Source organism: Rhinolophus sinicus, chromosome 4 (genome assembly GCF_057876585.1).
Source record: "Rhinolophus sinicus isolate RSI-liver-muscle chromosome 4, RSI-T2T, whole genome shotgun sequence".
NCBI classification, from domain to species: domain Eukaryota; kingdom Metazoa; phylum Chordata; class Mammalia; order Chiroptera; family Rhinolophidae; genus Rhinolophus; species Rhinolophus sinicus.
This window is the reverse complement of record NC_142504.1, coordinates 73,471,299-73,491,874: the sequence shown is the minus strand read 5'-3', so window position 1 is coordinate 73,491,874 and position 20,576 is coordinate 73,471,299. Positions and strand designations below refer to the sequence as shown.

The 20,576-nt window shown below is 39.0% G+C and overlaps 1 pseudogene; it reads right to left on the bottom strand.

The window, feature by feature from the left end:
* Positions 1 to 15,394: 15,394 nt before the first annotated feature.
* LOC109460411 (actin, cytoplasmic 2-like) lies at positions 15,395 to 16,760 on the bottom strand (annotated as a pseudogene).
* Between the last annotated feature and the right edge of the window lie 3,816 nt (positions 16,761 to 20,576).

The following is a 20,576-nucleotide window of genomic DNA, read 5'->3' as shown; positions in this document are numbered from 1 at the left end:
TTGGGTCTCTGGTATGTAGAATAAGAGCTATGATAGTGAAGAAATCCATATGAAAACTGCTGAAACTGCCTGCTTGGCCAAGATAGTAAATGAAAAATATACCAGGCAGGATGGCAGAGATTACTGCCACCATTAAAGACCTAAAGGATTCAGAGGTGGTGAGCCTTATCTTATCTCCATTTAATTAATCAGTCTGGCTCTTTTAGAAACAGGATGGATGCTAGAGAATTATGGTGAATATCACAGACTTAACCCAGGAGTAGCCCCTAACCATCTGCTATTCCAGATGTGGTATCATTGCTAGAGCACATTAATAAGGCCTTGTGAAGGTATGTGATATGCAGCCCTTGATTAGAGGACTACTCTCTTTACCTCTTTACCATACCAATTGGAAAAGATCAGAGCAGTTTGCATTACTGGGAGATGGACAAGAGTATTCATTAATAGTCATTTACAGTATTGTCACAGGCTATGTTAACTCTCCCACCTTGCATCATAATATATCTGGACTATCTGGACAACATACTGATCCATTATATCAGTGACACCCTGATTGGACAGGATGACTAAGAGCAATCTAGAATGCTAGTGGTGTTGGTAATATACCTAAACTCCGGAGGGGTGCAAGTAACCCCTAAAACAATTTGGGGACCTACCACTCTGGTGAAGTTGTTAGGGGCATGACAGCATATTACTTCCAAAGCAAAAGCCAAATTGCTTCATCTTGCATTCCCTGCCATATGAAAGAAATATAATGACAGGTAGACTTGTAAGAGTTATGGAGACAATGCATTCCACACCCAGGAATATTGTTCCAGCCCCTGTATGGCCTGAAAGGATTAACTGCAAACAGTAGATTCAGGCCATAGTGCCGTTAGCCCTGCTCCTTGAGTTATAAGATCCTGCAGACCCTATGGTGGTGGAAAAGATATGCTATGGAGCTCATGTAAGTTCCAGTGAAAGAATCAAGTGGAAGATTTCTGCGGTTCTAGAGTAAACTCATGCCATCAATGCAGAGAGGTGCATACATTTGAGAAACATCTCTTGACAGGTTATAGGGCATTTGCAGAAACAGAACACTTGACCATGGAACATTAAGTGACTGTACATATGGAACTTCGCATTGTGACCCACCAAGTCATAAAGTCAGAGAGGTCCAATAGCACTCCATCAGTGAGATGGGAATGGAATATCCAGGATCAATTCAGGCAGGACCAGAGGGAACAAAGAAGCTGTCCAAGTCAGCAGTTAAGACCCTCATATCACCTGTGGACATAAAGGGTCCCACAATAACCAGCTGAAAAAGAGGAAAAATCCCGATGTCATAAAAATGGCAGTGTGAGGTGAGCCTCTTGAAATCTCCCCTGGAATTTACAACAAAGTGAAAAACTGTAACTCTACAAAGGACTCCCTGTGCAGCAGACAGGCAAGACTAAGAGGCATGCAACTGAAGTCATCTAAAGGTGGGCAAATTGGGCAAGTGGGGGGAGGAGGGAAGCAGGAAGTGCAGAGACGTGGGCCCTCAGGTGCAGAACTCAGACCGGAGCTCCCAGCTTGCTGCATTCCCGAGCTACTGCAGCTGAGGGAGAGGGAACAACTCAAGACTGCTAATGCTCCACTTATGGCCCACAGTCCTGCCTGAGGGATCAGCATGTAACACAGCTGAACCCAACGCTCACAGCAGAGACCTTGGAGCAAAGACTGAGGGAAGAAGGTTGAAAATAGTGGTTTATGCCATCACTTCTGAGCAGAAGACGGAAGGCATAGGCACGGAACCTAGCCGCCCCCTCCCACCCTCCCAAAGCTCATTTCACCACCACCCTCCCAGTTCTAGAAGTGGAAAGGAAGCAATGTCAGATCAAAAGGACAGAATATTTGCAGTTCTGAGTACTGCAGCCCACAGACATGGACTCACAGCCCAACTAGTTCCAGGGAAGGGGAGGGAGCCTTGGGTGCAGGAGTGGCTGTGCTGGTGATTGACCCCATTGCTCTGGGCCACCTCTCAAACACGCGCTGCCCCTCTCTGCACCTATCTGGGCAGATCCCTGCAGGAGTAAACACAGCTGCTGAAACACACAGACTGAAACTGGTGCAGGAAGAGCTTTGGAATTTCAGAAGCTCTCCACATTCCCCCATGGAGGGCATGGACTATGACCCGCTACACCATGAGAAAGAATAAAATGCTACAAAGAAAAATAAAATGTTCTACCAACACCTACTGGAAAACAAAAAAAAGACCTCTTCCTATCCACCTGTTGCAGAACCCACTCCTGTAGATGCCCAAGAAGAGAAATAATAATTCATTAATTGCAATGAATAACCAGGTAACAAGCTCAGAAAGAATATGAAAAGTTTCCAGAAAATGAACTTAAAGAGAAGGAAGTGTGGGACGTAAATGACAGAGAATTCAAGATTGAAAAAACTCAACGAGATGCAAGAAAACACAGACAGACAGTTTAATGAACTCAGAAACACAACCAAAGAACAAAATGAACACTTTTACCAAAGAGATTGAAATTTTTAAAAAGAACCAAATAGAATTTCTGGAGATTAAGAAATCAATAAAATAAATGAAGAATGAAATAGCCAGCTTAGGTAATAGAGTTGACCAAATGGAGGAAAGAATCAGTGACATTGAAGATAGAAATCTGGAAATGACACAGACGGAAGAAGAGAGAGACTTGAGAGTTAAAATAAATGAAAGAACTCTACAAGAACTTTCTGACTCCATCAGAAAGAGCAATATAAAAATAATGGGCATACCAGGAGAAGAAAGGGAGAAGGGAACAGAGAGTATATTCAAACAAATACTCGATGAGAAATTCCCAAACTTGTGGAAAGAAATGGATCTTCGAATCAGAGAAGCAAATAGAACACCTAATTACCTCAAACCCAACAGGCCTTCTCCAAGGTATATGGTATTGAAGCTGTCAAAAATTAATGACAAAGAAAGAATCCCCAAGACAGCCAGGGAAGAAGATGATAACTTACAAAGGAAAGCCCATTAGGTTATCATCAGATTTTTACAGCAGAAACTCTACAAGCCAGGATGGAGTGGAATCAAATATTCAAACTATTGAAAGAGAGAAATTATGAGCCAAGAATAATATATCCAGTAAAGATATCCTTTAGACATGAAGGAGGAATAAAAACCTTTCCAGACATAAAAAAACTAAAGACATTTTCTAACACATGACCAGCACTACAAGAAATACTGAAGGAAGCTATTCAACCTGAAACAAAAAAGAAAGAGAATACAAAACCATGAGCAGTATTACGAACAGACAGACAGGAGCAGCAAATGGCAATCCCTACACCAAATAGGACACTATACACTTAAACATAACATACAGGATAAAGAAGAAAAAAAGAAGAAGAAGAAAACGCTTTTAAAAAGACACAACTTGTTACTGCAGCGCAGAAATCAACTCACACCATAAATAGGAATAATTTGTGACAACAAAAACAAAAGGAAGCAGACTAAAGATCTGAACAGGCACAAGGCAATGGAGAAAGTAAGCCTACTGAAGAAAATGGAATACTCTAAGTATGAAATTTTCTTTTACATAAAGTTAATGGTAAACACTAAAAAAAAAAATCCAGAACTAAAATTTATAACATAAAAAAAGAAGAAATAAAGGGAAAAATAGAATACCACCACACTGAAATAACAGACGGCAAGAAAAAGACAAAGAAGCAATGGAGACACTATCCTACCAGAAAATCAGAGATACAATGAAAGGAAATGCTCATAATATAAATGCATTTATTTCACCAATAAAAAGGCACAGAGCAGCAGATTGGAAGAAAAAACAAAACCCAACCATATGCTGCCTCCAAGAGACACATCTCAGCTACAAAGACAAACATACACTCAAAATGAAAGGGTAGAAACTGACACTCCAAGCAAATGGTATTCAGAGAAAATGAGGTGTAGCCATAATGACATCAGATGAAACAGACTTCAGGATTAAAAAAGGTAGCAAGAGACAAAGATGAACATTTCATAATGATAAATGGGACTATACAACAAGAAGACATAGTAGTCATCAGTGTTTATGCCCTCAATCAGGAAGCACCGAAATATACCAAGCAACTACTAACAGAACTAAAGGGAGAAATTGGCCAAAACACAATTATAGTAGGGGACTTAAATACATCATTGACAGCTATGAATAGATCATCCAAACAGAAAATAAATAATGAAATAGCAGCTCTAAATGACACATTAGATGAAATGGACATAATTGACATTTATAGAGCACTTCATGCTAGAACATCAGACTGTACATTTTTTTCTAGTGTACATGGAATAGTCTCAAGGATGGACCATATATTGGGACATAAAACTAGCATCAGCAAATTTAAGGAGAGTGAAATTATCCCAAACATATTATCTGATCACAAGGCTTTGAAATTGGATATCAACTGCAAAAAGAAAGCAGGAAAAACCACAAATATGTGAAGATTAAACAACATACTTTAAAAGAACTACTGGGTCAAAGAAGAAATAAGAGGAGAGATCAAAAGATACATAGAAACAAATGACAATGAAAATACATCCTACCAAAGTTTGGGTAATTCACCGAAAGCAGTTTTAAGAGGGAAATTTATATCATTGCAGGCCTATCTCAAGAAAGAAGAAAAATCCCAGATAAATAACCTCACGTTACACCTTAAAGAAGCAGAAAAAAAAAAAAAAATGAAACCCAAAGTCAGCAGAAGGTAGGAAATAATAAAAATAAGAGCAGAACTAAATGAAACAGAGAACAAAAAAAATAAAAATGGAAAAAAATTAATGAGACGAAGAGCTGTTTCTTTGACAAGAATAATAAAATTGACAAAACCTTGGCTAGACTCACTAAGATAAAAAAAAAAAAAAGAAAAAAAAAGAAATGACACGAACAAAATCAGAAATGAAAGAGGGGAAGTTACCACGGATGCCACAGAAATACAAAGGATTATCCAAGAATACTATGAAGGACTATATGCCACCAAATTCAATAATCTTGAAGAAATGGACATGTTCTTAGAAACATATAGCCTTCCTAGGCTGAATCACAAAGAATTGGAAAATCTAAATAGACCGAGCAACAGTAAGGAAATTGAATCAGTCATCTTCCCAAAATCAGAAACCTTCCCAAAAGCAAAAGTCCGGGACCAAATGGCTTCAGTGAATTCTACCAAACATTCAAAGATGATCTAATACCTGTCCTATTCAAACTCTTCCAAAAAGTTGAAGAAGTGACAATACTCCCTAACTCATTTTACGAGGCCAAAATTACTCTGATACCAAAACCTGCTAAAGACAACACAAAAAAAGAAAATTACAGACCAATATCTCGGATGAATACAGATGCAAATTCCTAAACAAAATTCTAGCATGTTGAATGCAACAAAACATTAAAAAGATTATACATTAAGACCAAGTGGGGTTCATCCTAGGGACAAAAAAATAGTTCAACACATGCAAATCGATCAATATGATACACTACATAAAAATTTTAAAAAATCACATGATTATATCAATAGATGCAGAAAAAGCATTTGACAAGACTACAACATCCATTTTTATTAAAATACTTAATAAAATGGGTATAGAGTACCTTACCCATAATAAAATCCATATATGACAAACCCTCAGCTACTATCATAATTAACGGTGAAAAACTGAAGCCTCTTGCTCTATGTTCAGGAACACGACAGGGCTGTCCCCAATCACCTCTGCATTTCAACATAATATTGGAAGTCCTCTCCAGAGCAATCAGTCAAGAGAAAGAAATACAAGGCCTCCGAATAGGGAATGAAGAAGTTAAATTTTCTCTTTTTGCAGATGACACGATGCTATATATAGAAAACTCTCAAGACTTCACCAAAAAGTTATTAGAAACAATAAACGAATACAATAAAGTTGCCGGCTACAAAATCAATGTACCAAAGTCCATTGCATTCCTATATACTAACAATGAAATCTCAGAAAAAAAAAAAAATTCCTTTTGCAATTGCAACAAAAAGAATAAAATACCTAGTAATAAATTTAACTAAGGATATGAAAGACTTATATACTAAAAACTGTTAGACATTTTAAAAGAAATTGAAGTAGACACAAAGAAATAGAAAGACATTCCTGGATTGGAAGAATCAACATAGTTAACATGTTCATGGATTGAAAGAATCAGCATAGTTAAAATGACCATATTATCCAAAGCAATATACAGATTTAATGAAATCCCCATCAAAATCCCAATGGCATTTTTTAAAGAAATAGAACAGAATATCATCAGATTTTTATGGAACCACAAAAGACCCCAAATAGCCAAAGCAATCCTAAGAAAAAAGAACAATGCTAGAGGTCTCACACTCCCTGACTTTGGCTTGTACTACAGGGCAACAATAATCAAAACAGTATGGTATTGGCAGCAAAACAGACACACAGACCAATAGAATAGAATTGAGAACCCAGAAATAAAACCACATAAATATGGACAGATAATTTTCAACAAAGAAACCAAAAACATGGAATGGAGAAAAGACAACCTCTTCAATAAATGGTGCTGGGAGTATTGGAAAACCACGTGCAAAAGAATGAAACTGGACTGCTATCTGTCACCATATACCAAAATCAATTCAAAATGGATCAAAGACTTAAGCATAAGACCTGAAACAATAAAATGCATAGAAGAAAACATATGGACCTTGGGTTCAAACAGCATTTTGTGAATTTGACTCCAAAGGCAAGACAAGTGAAAGCAAAAATAAATGCATGGGACTGTATCAAACTGAAAAGTGTCTGCACAGCAAAAGAAACCATCAACAAAATAAAGAGGCAACCAACTGAATGAGAGAAGAGTTTGCAAAGAGCGCCTCTGATAAGGGGCTAATATCCAAAATATGTAAGAACTCATACAACTCAGCAACAACAACAAAATGAACAATCCAATTAAAACATGGGCAGAGACCTGAATAGACAGTTCTCCAAAGAAGACATACAAATGGCCAATAGACATATGAAAAAATGCTCAACATCACTAATCATCAGAGAATGCAAATAAAAACCACAATGAGATATCATCTCACACCAGTTAGAATGGCTATCATCAACAAGACAGATAAGAAGTGTTAGAGAGGCTGTGGAGAAAAAGGAACCCTCATACACTGATGGTGGGAATGCAGACTGGTGCAGCCGCTATGGAAGGCAGTGTGGAGGTTCCTCAAAAAACTAAGAAAGAATTACCATATGACCTAGCAGTCTGTCTCTCTCCTGGGTATCTACCCAAAAAATCTGAAAACATTTATTCGTAAAGATATATGTGCTCCAATGTTCATCGTAGCTTTATTTACGGTGGCCAAGACTTGGAAACAACCAGTGTCCTTTGATAGATGATTGGATAAAGAAGTTGTGGTATAAACACACAATGGAATACTATTCTGCCATAAGAAAAAATGAAATAATACCATTTGTGACAGCATGGATGGATCTTGAGATTATTATGCAAAGCGAAATAAGTCAGACAGAAAAAGTCAAGAACCATATGATTTAACTCATGTTGTATATAAAACTGAAAACAACAAAACAACAAGACAAATGAAGAAACAAAAACTCATAGACAGACAATAGTTTAGTGGTTACCAGAGGGTAAGCGATAGCTGCGAGTAAAGGGAATCCAATACATGGTGATGGAAAGGGAACTGTCTCTGGGTCGTGAACACAAAATGTGACAGATAGATGATGTATTACAGAATTGCACATCTGAAATCTGTTACTTTACTAACAATTATCAACCCAATAACTTTTAATTTTTAAAAAAAGGAGGAAAACTCCCAAGCTTGGTTTATAGATGAGTCAGCTTGTATGTGGGGTCCAAAAGGAAAATAATACTCCTTAGGTTCATCACAGTCACATTCAGAGGTAGACCTGGAAGATTGAGCCAAAGGATCTTTCTAATGGGCAAAACTGTGAGCAGTCCACCTGATCGCCCACTTTGTGCAGAAGAAGTGCACTGAGATGAGAGCATATACAGATTCAAACACAGCGGCAATGGCTTGGTTGTCTGATCAAGGCAAAGGACTAGAAGACAGGAGACAAAGTTATCTGGGGTAGAGCTACTGCATGGACATATGTGAGTAGGCACTAAGTGTGAAGATTTTTGTATCACATGTTAACGCCCACTAGAAAACATCTAGTACAGAAGAGACACTGACAAAATCACTTGGCCAGTTGAAGTTAGAACTGGCGTGATGGGCACCTGAAGGGAATAGCCATGCTATCAGAAATGGAAGCTCTGTGTAGGCCCAATAACAGGCACTCCCATTTCCCAAGATTGATCTAGTTACTGTTGCCTGTGAATGTCCATTTTGTCAACAATAGAAACCAACACTGAGCCCCTGATACAGCACTATCCTTGGAGGAGAATAACCAACCACCGGGTGGCAAATTGACCATATGAGGCCCTGCCCTTCCTGGAAAGGCCAGCACTTCATCCTCACAAGGATAGACACCTATTCTGGGTATCTGGGGCTTATGGAATGCTTGATTCACAGGCATGGAATTCCATATATATAACATCTGATTAGTGAAAAATATTAGAGTGAACTCATGACCATGAGATCCACTGGTCATATCATGTACTAGACTATCCAAGAGACTTCTAGAATGTTAGGACAGCCTTCTAAATGTGCAACTGAAATGCCAACTTACAGGAAATACTTTGAAGGGAAAGGGCCCCTCCTTCAAGACATAACGTCTTTGTTATGTCAGAGAGCTCTGTATGGAGTTGTGTCCACAATATGAAGGGGTTGACTGGGAGTGATGACGTGTGGGAATCTAGGGGTTGAAGCAAGTGTTGCTTCACATATCATCACTCCCAGTCATCCCCTGAGGATTTTGTGCTTCCCATCCCCCCAGCTCTGCAGGGTTAGAGGTCGTGTTCCCATAGCAGACACGTTCTTGCCAAGGTATAAAGAAATGGTACCTATTGGCTACAGCTGCCACCAGGACACTTTGGACAACTTGTGCTTAAGTAGTAGCAGAAGAGTAAAGGAGCCACCATCATGGGAAGGACAAATGACCTGAATCAGCAGGATGAGCTGGAAATGTTTCTACAAAGTGGTAGCAGAACCATGTGATCCACTTGGCATCTTTTGGTATGCCCTGGTCCCCATGGTAACCGTGAACAGATGGTTCCGTTTTTGGGTGCAGCAGCCCCAAACTGAAATGGAAATGACTATCACAAATTCAGGCCCTTTAGGTATGACAATTTGAGTCACAGAATCAGGTAAACCCTGTGTATAATTAAGGGTGAGGGGAATTTCAAATGGACATTGGAGAAGGGAGAAGATGAATACCAACTATGACCCTAAAATCAACCACAGCATCAGAGACAGCTGTTTCCCATTAACCTCATTTTTCATTCCCTTAGGAAAAACTGTCCACGCAAACCGCGCAAGGGTTGCTTCCTGAAACTGTGAAGTAGGTATGTGTTGCACAATGGGTAATCTGTGGCAGCTGTAAGGATGTGCCGCACCATTGGTTTCAGCTCAAGAACCCCTCCAACCTTCTCTCCCTCCTCCTATATTGCTCCTCAGCCTTCCTTGACTCTCTCCCTATTTTCTTTCACATACCCTTTTCCCTTAATAAAATTCTTGTACATTTAATTTCATCTTGGCTTCTGCTTCTAGAAGGACTAGGATTAGCACAATTTATAAATTCAATTAGGAAGATTCTTTATGATGTTGACTCTCCCTGATGAAAAAGCATGGTATGTTTTTCTATTTGTTAAAGTCTTCTGTTGTGTTTTTAAAGTTTTCTTCATTAAAGCCTGTTAAGTTTTTCCTAGGTATTTTTGTTGTTGTTGTTACTATTGTAAATAGGTCTTTCCTTCCACTATGCTTTCTCTCTGGTCACTATGCTTTTCACTCTGTGTATATGAAAGATATTGATTTCTATACATTTATATAACTTTTTACTATTTTATGAGTCTTTCATTATTCAGTAGTTTTGTTGTTACTGTTGAGTTGCTTGGGTTTTCCAGTTCTATAGTCATAATGCCTGCAAATAGTAAGAGTTTTACTTACACCTTATGTCTTCCCAATTACTATACCTCCAATGTCCTTTTTTTGTCTAATTGTATTGCCAGTAAATCAAATATAATATTAAATATTTGTGTGAGTGGCTATCTTTGTTTTGTTTCTAATTTTAGTGGAGAATGCTTGAAGTATTTCCCCATTAATCATAATACAAGCTTCTGTGCTGAGTTAGATATATCATGTTAAGAAAGTACCATTTTTTTTCTTATTTTATTAAGCTTTCTTTTTCTTAATGGTTGTTGAATTTTTCAAATGACTTTTAAGCATCAATGAAATTGAATCTATTATTTTTATCCTAACATTTTCATATGATTATTTCCCTAACATACAAACATCCTTGCATTCCTAGAATAAGTCCCATTCGGTCATGATGTATTTTTCTTTTTTGTTCTTTTTTTCTTTGTTTTCTTATATGCTGCTGGATTCTGTGTTAACATTTTATTTAAGATCACATTTTTGCATTTATATTTATAAATAAGATTGGTGGTCCTGATATATATTTTTAAATTTTTGTAAGATTTTGCTATCAATGTTATATCACCTCAGAGAAAAAAGTTAGCTATTTCTTCCTTTTAAAATTTCCCTGGAAATAATATTAGTATTAGTATTAGAATTGCGTGCTTGTAAATTTTAGTAGAATTCCTTCTCTGGGTGTGCTGTTTTCTGTGGGTACAGCACTTTAAGAACTTTACCTATTTCTTCTACAGAAAACAGTTTAAGTCTTTGTTTTTAATCTCTTCTATAGTTTTCATAAATTATATTATCTTAGACAGTTTTCTATTTAATCTAGTTTTCAAATTAATTGCACAGAATGGAACAAAGTAGTTTATTGCAATTCTTTTCTTAAAATTTGTTTTGACATTCAATATTTTATCTTAATTTCAGGTACACAGCATAGTGGTTAGACATTTATATAATTTAAGAAGTGACCCCCTGACTACTCTAGTACCTATCTGGCACTATGCATAGTTATTACCATATTATTGACTATATTACATCCCCATAATTATTTTGTAACTGCCAATTTGTACTTCTTAATTCCTTCACCTTTTTCACCCTGATCCCCAACCCCCTTCCATCTATCATCCCAACAAATCTAGTACCCATCTGAAACTATACATAATTATTACAATGTGATTGACTATATTCCTTATGCTATACCCTCCATACCCATGACTACTTTGTAACAAACGATTTTTATTTCTTAATCCCTTCCCCTTTTTTCACCCACATCCCCAACCACCTCACATCTGGTAACCACCGATATGTTCTCTGTATCTATTAGTTTGTTTCTGTTCTGTTTGTTTGTTGATTTTGTTCTTTGAATTAGACATATAAACAAAATCACATTGCATCTGTGTTTCTCTGTCTGACATACTCCACTCAGCACAATAACCTCCAGGTCCATTCATGCCACCACAGATGGCAAAAACCCATTTTCTTTCCTGGCTGAACAATATTCTATTGTGTATATATATATATATATATTCTATTGTGTGTGTGTGTGTGTGTGTGTATATATATATATATATATATCAACTACTCTTTACCCATAGATGAACACTCAGGCTACCTTCACATCTTCGCCATTATAAACAATGCTGTAATAAACATATGAATGTACACCTCCCCTCAAAGTACCATTTTGGGTTTCTTTGGATAAATACCCAGAAGTGGGATTATTGGGTCCTTCTTTGTCTTTTGTTACAGCCTTTGTTTTAAAGTCTATTTTGTCTGGTATAAGTATTGCTACCTCAGATTTTTTGTTGTTTCCATTTTCATGAAATATCATTTTCCCATCCCTTTACTTTCAGTCTGTGTGTATCTTTCAATCTGAAGTGAGTCTCTGGTAGGCAACATATGTAATGGTCATGCTTTCTTATCCATTCAGCCACTCTATCTTTTGATTGGAGAATTTAATCATTTATATTTAAAGTAATTATTGATGCATATGCAGTTATTGTCATTTTATTACTCACATTTTTGGTCTTTTTTTTTTTTGTCTTTTCATCTTAAAGTAGTCCCTCTATGATTCTTTGTAATTCTGGTTTGGTGGTGATCAACTCCTTTAGCTTTTTCTTGTTTGGTAAGCTCTTTATCTGTCCTTCAATTCCAAATGATAGCTTTGCTGAGTAATCCTGGTTGTAGGTCCTTTCTTTTCACCACATTGAATATTTCCTGCCAATCCCTTCTGGCCTAAAAGTTTCTGTTGAGAAATCAGCTGATAGTCTTATAGGAGCTCCTTTGTGGGTAACTAATTGCTTTTCTTTTCTTTTTCATAATTAACATTTGGCATTTTAATTATGATGTGTCTTAGTGTGGGTCTTTTTTGGGTTCATCTGGTTTGGGTCTGTCTGCTCTACCTAGGCTTGTAGATCTATTTCCTTCACCAACTTAGGGAAGCTTTCCATAATTATTTCTTCAAATAGGTTTTCAATTCCTTGCTCTCTCTCTCTTATCCTTCTGGTACCCCTATGATGCGAATGTTGGTATGCTTGATGCTGTCTCAGAGGCTACTTAAACTATCCTAATTTTTTTGGATTCTTTTTTCTTTTTGTTCTTATTAGGTGTTTTCTGCTACCTTGTCTTCTAAATCACTGATTCAATCCTCTGCTTCATCTAATCTACTGTTGATTCTTTCTAATGTATTCTTCATTTCAGTTATTGTATTCTTTATTTCTGACTGATTCTTTCTTGTTTTCTATCTCCATTTTTATATTTCCTATTTCTTTACTGAAGTTATACCTGAGATCATTAAGCATCATTCTAACTAGTGCTTGGAACTCTGTGTCTGGTTGATTGCTTGTTTCCATTTTGCTTAGTTCTTTTTCTGTAGCTTTATTCTGTTCTTTTGTTTGGGACATGTTTCTTTGGCTCCCCATTTTGGCTGCCTCCTTATGTGTTTTTCTATGTATTAAGTATGACTGCTATGCCTTCCTGTCTTAGTAGAGTGGCCTTATGTAATAAGTATCCTGGGGGGCCCAGTGGTGCAGTCTCCCTGGTCACCAAAGCAAGGTGCTCAAGGTATGTCCCTTGTGTGGGTTGTATGTGCCCTCCTGTTGTAGTTGAGCCATGATTGCTGTTTGCACCTCAATAGGAGGGATTAACCCTCAGGCTGATTGTTTTTGAGGACTGGCCGTGACTATAGTGGAGGAGCTGTGGTGCAAGGGCTGACCCTGCAGAGCAGAGTTCACTTTAGAAGGGCTCTGGTGTCTGCCTAGTCAGCCCTTTGGGTGTATTGTCCTTGGAAGCAGTCAGGTGATGTTCCAGCTGGGTCTGAAGTTGGCCACCAGGTGTGCCAGCCCTGGGGCCTACTGGGAGAGGACCCACTGCATGCTGAGTTTAGCTGTAGCATGTGCCCTGCCAGGGCCACCTGATACGAACCACAAAGCAACCCACAGATGGCTGTCACCTGTGCCGGGCTTGGACGTACCTTGAGAGGCCAATCTGCAAACCAAGGCTGGTTGGTATTAGTGCTGAGCTTGGGGCTGCTCAGGCAAAGGTATGGTATGTGCCAAAGCCAGGTGCTGCTTGTTTGGGTTTTGTGAATCTTTGAGAGATTTTGTGAAAGTCTGAAGCATGAGCTAAGATTAGTTATATGGGAAGCAGCTTGCGTGTGCCTGAAAGTTGGGTGGGGTGGGGTCTCAAGGAATCACTAGGGTGGGGTAGACAAAAGATGATAACCAGTTTGATGGAGACCAGATATGGCGGCTGCCTGCGTCTGCACGCAGGGAGGGGAAGGTCTCAACAAAGAAACAATGGCTTCTGCCAGCTCCTCTATCTGGGAGAAAGCTGCCCCTCCAGCCCTCACCCTGAAGCTAGACAATTCAGTTCCTCCGCATAAGTCCTGGCATCTTTCAAGCTGCTGCTCCACTGCTGGAGCTCAGAGTGAGTATGTCCATCAGGGAGGAAGTCCATGCATGGCCTCTTTAAGAGAAGTGAGCACCTAGGACTGAAGCTGCCCTCTGGCTCACTCAGCCACAATCTCTGCTGATTCTCACAACCAGAAGTTATGGGATTTCTCTTCCTGGGACTGGAACCCTGGGCTGGGGAGACTGGTGTAGGGCTGGGACCCCTCACTCCACCAGGAGGTACCTCTGCAGCTGAGATATCCCTCCTACGAATCTCTAGGTGGCTTCTTCTGTATGTCCATAGTTGTAGGGCTTCAGTTCAGTTCAACTTCAGGTGATTCTCAATGATGGTTGTTCTGTAGTTTAGTTGTAATTGATATGGTCCTGAGAGGAGATGAGCACAGCATTTACCTACTCTGCCATCTTGATTGGAAATCTCCTCTATTCTTTTCATTTTTCGTTTTCATAATTGTTTTCCCTGCATTATATTTTGCATATTTGCTGTCTCCCTTTCTTTTCTAGAATTAAATAACTAATGTTTTCCTCTATTGAATTAGTTTTTTAATTTAATATTTCTTTCTGTTTTCGAACATAAATTTTTGCTTTTTCTTTACTTAGTTTTCCTGCTTTCTCTCCATTTATTTTATTGTTTTCCCCCCTAAATTTTTGAATTAGATTCTTCATGAATTTATCTTAAGTCTTTTTTTTTAAAATGTAAGTATTTAAGACTATGAATTTTCCTCTGGTTTCTACCTTAGTAGTATTCCACAAGATTTTTTTTCCTGTTTATTTAAGCACTTTATTTTCCAACACAATGACATATTACTGGCACCTAATGTCCTGACAATAGTAAGCCAAAATTTGTTGTTATCACTTAAAGAATTGAGAATTGTTTACAATAACTTTACAGAAATTAAAAGGGTGAATAAATTTACAAGTGTAAATGTAAACCATTTTCTAGTTCAAGATTAGTAATAGCCCACAGTTCTGGCAGGAAAGCATAAGTAAGAAAGGAAACTCCAAAGTCTTGGATTTTCCCAATACTGTTAGTCTGGCAAGACAGAAATGACAGCTGGTTCAAGAACTCCTGCCAGCCTCTAGAGAAATCCTGGAATAGTCAGCTCTTGCACATTAATACCCTGCACAGATCAAGAATTTGATGGTCTCACAGATCCTCACCCAGCCAATGGATTTCTCTTCCATAAATGTGTTTTCTCACCTCAGTCAGGAAGTGAGGCAGCTGCAAGTACTAAGCGTTTAAATTAAATATATATACAAGGTGTTAAACATATACCAACAAAACAGTTAACTTGTACAGCGTCAAAATCAGCAACAAGTTCTATAATCCAGATTGTGTCAGATACAAGCTTCAAGGATAATTTTCTTTTTAAAGGTTTATTCGAGTTTTGTGAGGCTAGCATGAGGTGCGGCAAATGTATACTTTTGAATTAACTCATTTAGAAGCATTTGCAATGGACAATGAGGGGTCCGAATTATCATATTCCTGCTTGCTGATCCACATCTGCTGGAAGGTGGACAGTGAGGCCAGGATGAAGCTCCCAATCCACACTTGCATTTAGGAAGAGCAATGATCTTGATCTTCATTGTGCTGAGGGCCAGGACCATGATCTCCTTCTGCATGCTATCAAAGATGCCAGAGTACCTGCTGTTCCCACCAAACAGTGCTGTGTTGGCATACAGGTCTTTCTGGATGTCAACATCACACTTCATGATGGAGTTAAAAGTGGTCTCCTGGATGTCACAGGACTCCCTACCCAGGAACAAGGACTAGATAAGCACCACAGGATACCATAACCACTGGGACTTGGTGGTAGCCATCTTCGGCTCCAAGTCCAAGGCAATGTAGCAGAGCTCCTCCTTGAGGTCACGCATGATTTCGCACTTGGTAGTGGTGATGAAGCAGTAGCTATACTCCATGAGTATCTTCATGAGGTAGTTCATCAACTCCTGGCCAGCCAGCCAGGTACAGACACAAGTGGCATGGGGCAGGAATAGTCCTTATGGATGGCACCATGTGGATTACCCCATCTTTAGGGTCCAGGGCAAAACCAGTGGTGCAGCAAGAGGCATACAGAGATAGCAAGGTCTGGATGGCCATGTATATGGCCTGGGTGTTGAAGACCTTGAACATGATCTGAGTCATGTTCTCTCTGTTGGCCTTGGGGTTCAGCGGGGCCTCAGTCAGCAGCACTGGGTGCTCCTTGTGGGCCACACTCAGCTCATTGTAGGAGATGTGGTGTCGTATCTTCCACATTTCATCCCAGTTGATGACTATGCCATGCTCCATGAGGGTCAGGATGCCACACTTGCTCTGGACCGTCAGCCCAACGTCCACTATGACACCTTGGGCAACCGACAATGGACAGAAACATAGCTCACTGTCACCACCTTCAACAAAGCCAGCTTTACACATGCCAAAGCCTTTGTCAGTGATGAATGCAGTGATTTCTTCTTGCATTATGATCCAACGAGACTGGGAGCAGAGAAGTGTGGAGGTGGAGCCACAGGAGTACATGAAACACTTGCAAGTGACTCCAGTTTTAACACATCGTGTTGTCATTGTCTTTGATTTCAGTTGGTGGTTTTTCTTTGTTCTAAATATTTTTTCAAATACTTTTAAATTTCCACATAGACAGAATTTTGTCTCCCTAATTTTTATTCATTTCTATTATATTGCATTGTGATCGAAGAATGCTATCTTTACTCTTCACTGTTTGGACATTTCTGAGGTTTTCTTTTGTGGCTTAATAGTTTCTGTGAATGTTCATGAGCAATTGAAAGGAAAGTGTGTTCTCTTTTCAGTACATAAAATTTGATATATTAATCAGATCTACCTTATCAATTATATTACTAACATTTCCATAATTTGCTTATTTTTTATTTACTTGATCTCTCATAGACTGAGAAACAGAAAGGTTAAGTAATTTTACCAAGTTCTCAATAGTAAATGGTAAAGTTCTTTAGGAAATGGTGAAACTGAATTCAGTCAGTCTGACTTCAGAACCTCAACTCTTAACTATTATACCATGCTAACTTTCAAGGATGTTCATTAGATTTTTCTCTGTTATCACTTAGGTGTCAAACCATTCAGTAGGAGGAAAAGAGATCTCCCAGGAAAACAACTTGAAATCAATAAAAGTATTGTGAGGACATGAAAGTTTCTGAAGCAATTAGGAAGATATCCAGGAAGTTAGGTAATTCCCTCTGGAGCTGAATAATTGTGCAAAATGAAATAAGACTAGAAAAAAAGGAACCATAAACTGCATGAAATATTAGTCAGGGAGTTTGCCAAGGGTGTGTTCTACTCAGTAAGGGTGTGGCGTATTGGGGCAGGGAGGGTACAGTTACATTTGTGATGATAAAATGGCTAATATCAGGCAGCTAAGTAAGTGAGGGACAAGCTCCATCTCCAATCTATAAGAGTGGTTTATCCCATGCAGACCTTCCAACCCTGACAGGGAGGAAGATATCATTTCTGGAGCAGGAGATCCTACCATCCAGGGTCAAGATACAACAGGGAATGCCCCTGAGTTGTTTTCCCCATGAAGGGAGGTGACAGCTCCATTGTGGTGGAGGGTGGGGCAATGAGTAGCTCTCACTGGCAGGTTTTTCCACTCCTCTGAAAGAAGAAAAATGACTTGTTGAAGCAGCTAGTCTGTTTACTAGCAGAAATGAGTTGACCTTAGGGAAGTGTTTGAGTATTACGTCTAAAAAAGGATACAAACCAGAGTGGTGTCTTGCATGGAAAAATTAGTCCCTGCATATCTTTTGGCCTCAGATATAGAAAGAGTGTCTCTTCTCTACAAATTAGAGGATAAGTTAGTTGCGTAGGCCCTTAGGAGGAGACCCTTAAGTAATTCACTCACAAGGATGGAGAATGCAAAACTTTACCAATATGTTTGGGAGAAAAATGGAATGGTTATAAAACCAATTCCCTAGGTAGCTGACAGCTTTGGAGTAGGGAATGTGAGATTATGTCTGAGAGAGTTGGTTTTCTAGGCATCAGGAGGGTCAAGATCCACGTTATGTATTTGGACCCTGAAAAGGAATTCCAGATCTGTTCTCATACCTATACCCTCATGCCTCATATCCTGGAAGAGGATATGGAGAAGTGAAACAACTAGTTATTTGAAGGTGTCCATTCTCGGGTAAACAATCATGTGGAATTGAATCCGGCCAGAAATAAAGTTGGTCATGGAGAAGGGGGAAAAGCTGACATGGCCCTGACACATCAAGCAGGAAACCTCTGATAGAAGGTGGTTAGGAAGGAGTAGATACTGAAGGCAGCAAATCCAAGACCACCCTGTGTGGATGTTCTCAATCTGTAAGTGAAGAGAAAGTGAGTAGTTGGATAATTGGGAACTGAGAACAGCATATCTTGATGTCTTTCCTTAAAGAAACCTCTATCATGGGGCAAAGAAAGGGAACTTGAAGAGATTCATCAAGTAAGTGGGAAATGTGGCTTCTAGGGGAATAAAAATTAAGAAGACTCCAATTCTATGGGACAGTCACTCTGAGATAGGATGGCAGGACACCCAAGGGCAGGAAATAACAGAACGTCAACTGAGGGCTGAAAACCAGTAAACTAGCATGTAGCACAAACCAGCCAGGACTGGCCCAAGACCAAGACTGTAACGAGATTCACCTCCAAGTAACCTCCAGCCTCATTATGCCCTCATTAAAATACATTTCTATACGATATAACACACCCACCAGTGCCATGACACTTCTGAAAAGGACCCCATGAGACAAAAAAGGGGTATGAACCCAATTCTCTGAAAAGCCCACCCATTTCCAGGAACTAGTAGAATATTCTTCCCCTTCATTTCCATAACAACAACAAAAAATCCTTACCAAATAAAAATTGCAGTTGCACCTAAAGTCAAGGTTGTCTCTCTCTCAGAGGCAACCTTTGCTCTGCCTACAGAGCAGATCTTTACTCAATAAACTACTTTCACTCTGCTATCTCGCTTGCTCTCGAATTCTTTCTTGCATGTAGCCAACAACCCTCTTTCCTGCAACAGTTCTAAGAGTTGAAGATGTCATCCAGATCTAACAAAAGCCAGTTAAAGCCTTCTAACCAAAGAAAAGGCCACCAGTACATACCTATAGAAAAAAGTTTATAAACTTGTAGTGAGAAAGAACTGGTCATGGGATGTCTCAGTAAGACAGAGCCGGATTTGGGCTTGTGCTGGTTGGTTCTAAGAATGGATGGCTTGTTAATCAGTTTTGCAACTGCAGTATAGCGTTAATTACGTTTGGTTAGAAACACTGTTCTGTTGGTTTCTCTGCTTCCTGTGGAAAACATTGCTTATCACAATCTGATCGCTAGTGGAGTTGTTTTGCACCTTTTTTTTTTTTTTTGCCTTCATTAGAGTTAAATTGAAGGTCTTGGTTGGGAAAAGTAATCTGACTGACTAGGAGGCTATGGAAAAGCCTCAGTGGAGTTGTGGTTCTAGAGAAACACTCCAGGAAAAATTCAAATAAAGTGGAGGACGGTGGGGCATATGGCTTGTGTGGAGGTAATAGGATGCTCAGTAGTTGGTAAAATATCTAAGGTGAACCTTATCTCGGATCCCCAGAAGCTGTTTTCTGCACTTGCATAGATATTCTATTCTGTGAGAACACTGAGGCACATGGGAAGAGAACAACAACATTGTATTGAACATAAGACACTGTGCACTTCCTCTTCCTGTTGTGGTTGGCTTTGAGCTAGAACACCTTGAGGAATTTGGCTTTGAGTTGCAAGCAGTTTTTCTCTTGTAAACTTCTCTTTGTTTTGAAAAAGTAGCAGGGTTGTACAGATTTAGTTTTGCAATATAAAGCAAAACCATTCTCTAAAATGGTTGAGATCCTATGAATCTAAAAATCTCAAATCTTCATGGGACCCTGTAAAATATTGTTTGTATGTGTGTGTCAGTGTGTGTGTGTGTGTGTGTGTGTGTGTGCGCGCGCGCATGCACTTGTGACTGCTTAACTTCTTTCTTTTTTGAGAAGCCTTTTTTTAGGTTTCAGTCAGAGGAACAGGAGGAGGGACACACCCAACAGCTGTAGAAGCAGGAAATATCTAACCTAAAACTGAAGAAGAGAAACATGTAATTTGAGAGTATCTGTGCATATTTTGTTCCAACTACCTTTCTTGAAATATTATACATTTGATACATGGATAATTGGGAATGGGGATACTTGGTTCTCTTTGTGCAATGTACCCAGAGTGATTTAGGCAGTTCTATCTCAACTTTGGAGAGTATTTCTTTTCTGGATCATACTCCAGAAGTATTAGCAGCTAAGTCCCATAGGATAGCAAGAGGGACAATTACAGCACTGATGTCACCTGAAGCTGGCGGAGGGTCTGTGAATTGGGACTGGCTTGGGCTTGATGTATTGATGGGAGTATTTAGAAGTGAAAAATATAGACTGAGGAATGTGAAAAATGCAAACTGTCCTTGTTTTTCATAATTTGATTATGTGATCATACGATTATGTGAAAGTAAATGAGCTACTTGCTGTATCTTTCGTGGGGATGCTGCAGTCTAAATTTAAAACAGGCCAACTTCTCTGTAAAGGGACAATGAGCTGTATTCAGTTTTCAGGGAAGAGCTCAGTTCTCTTTTAAGG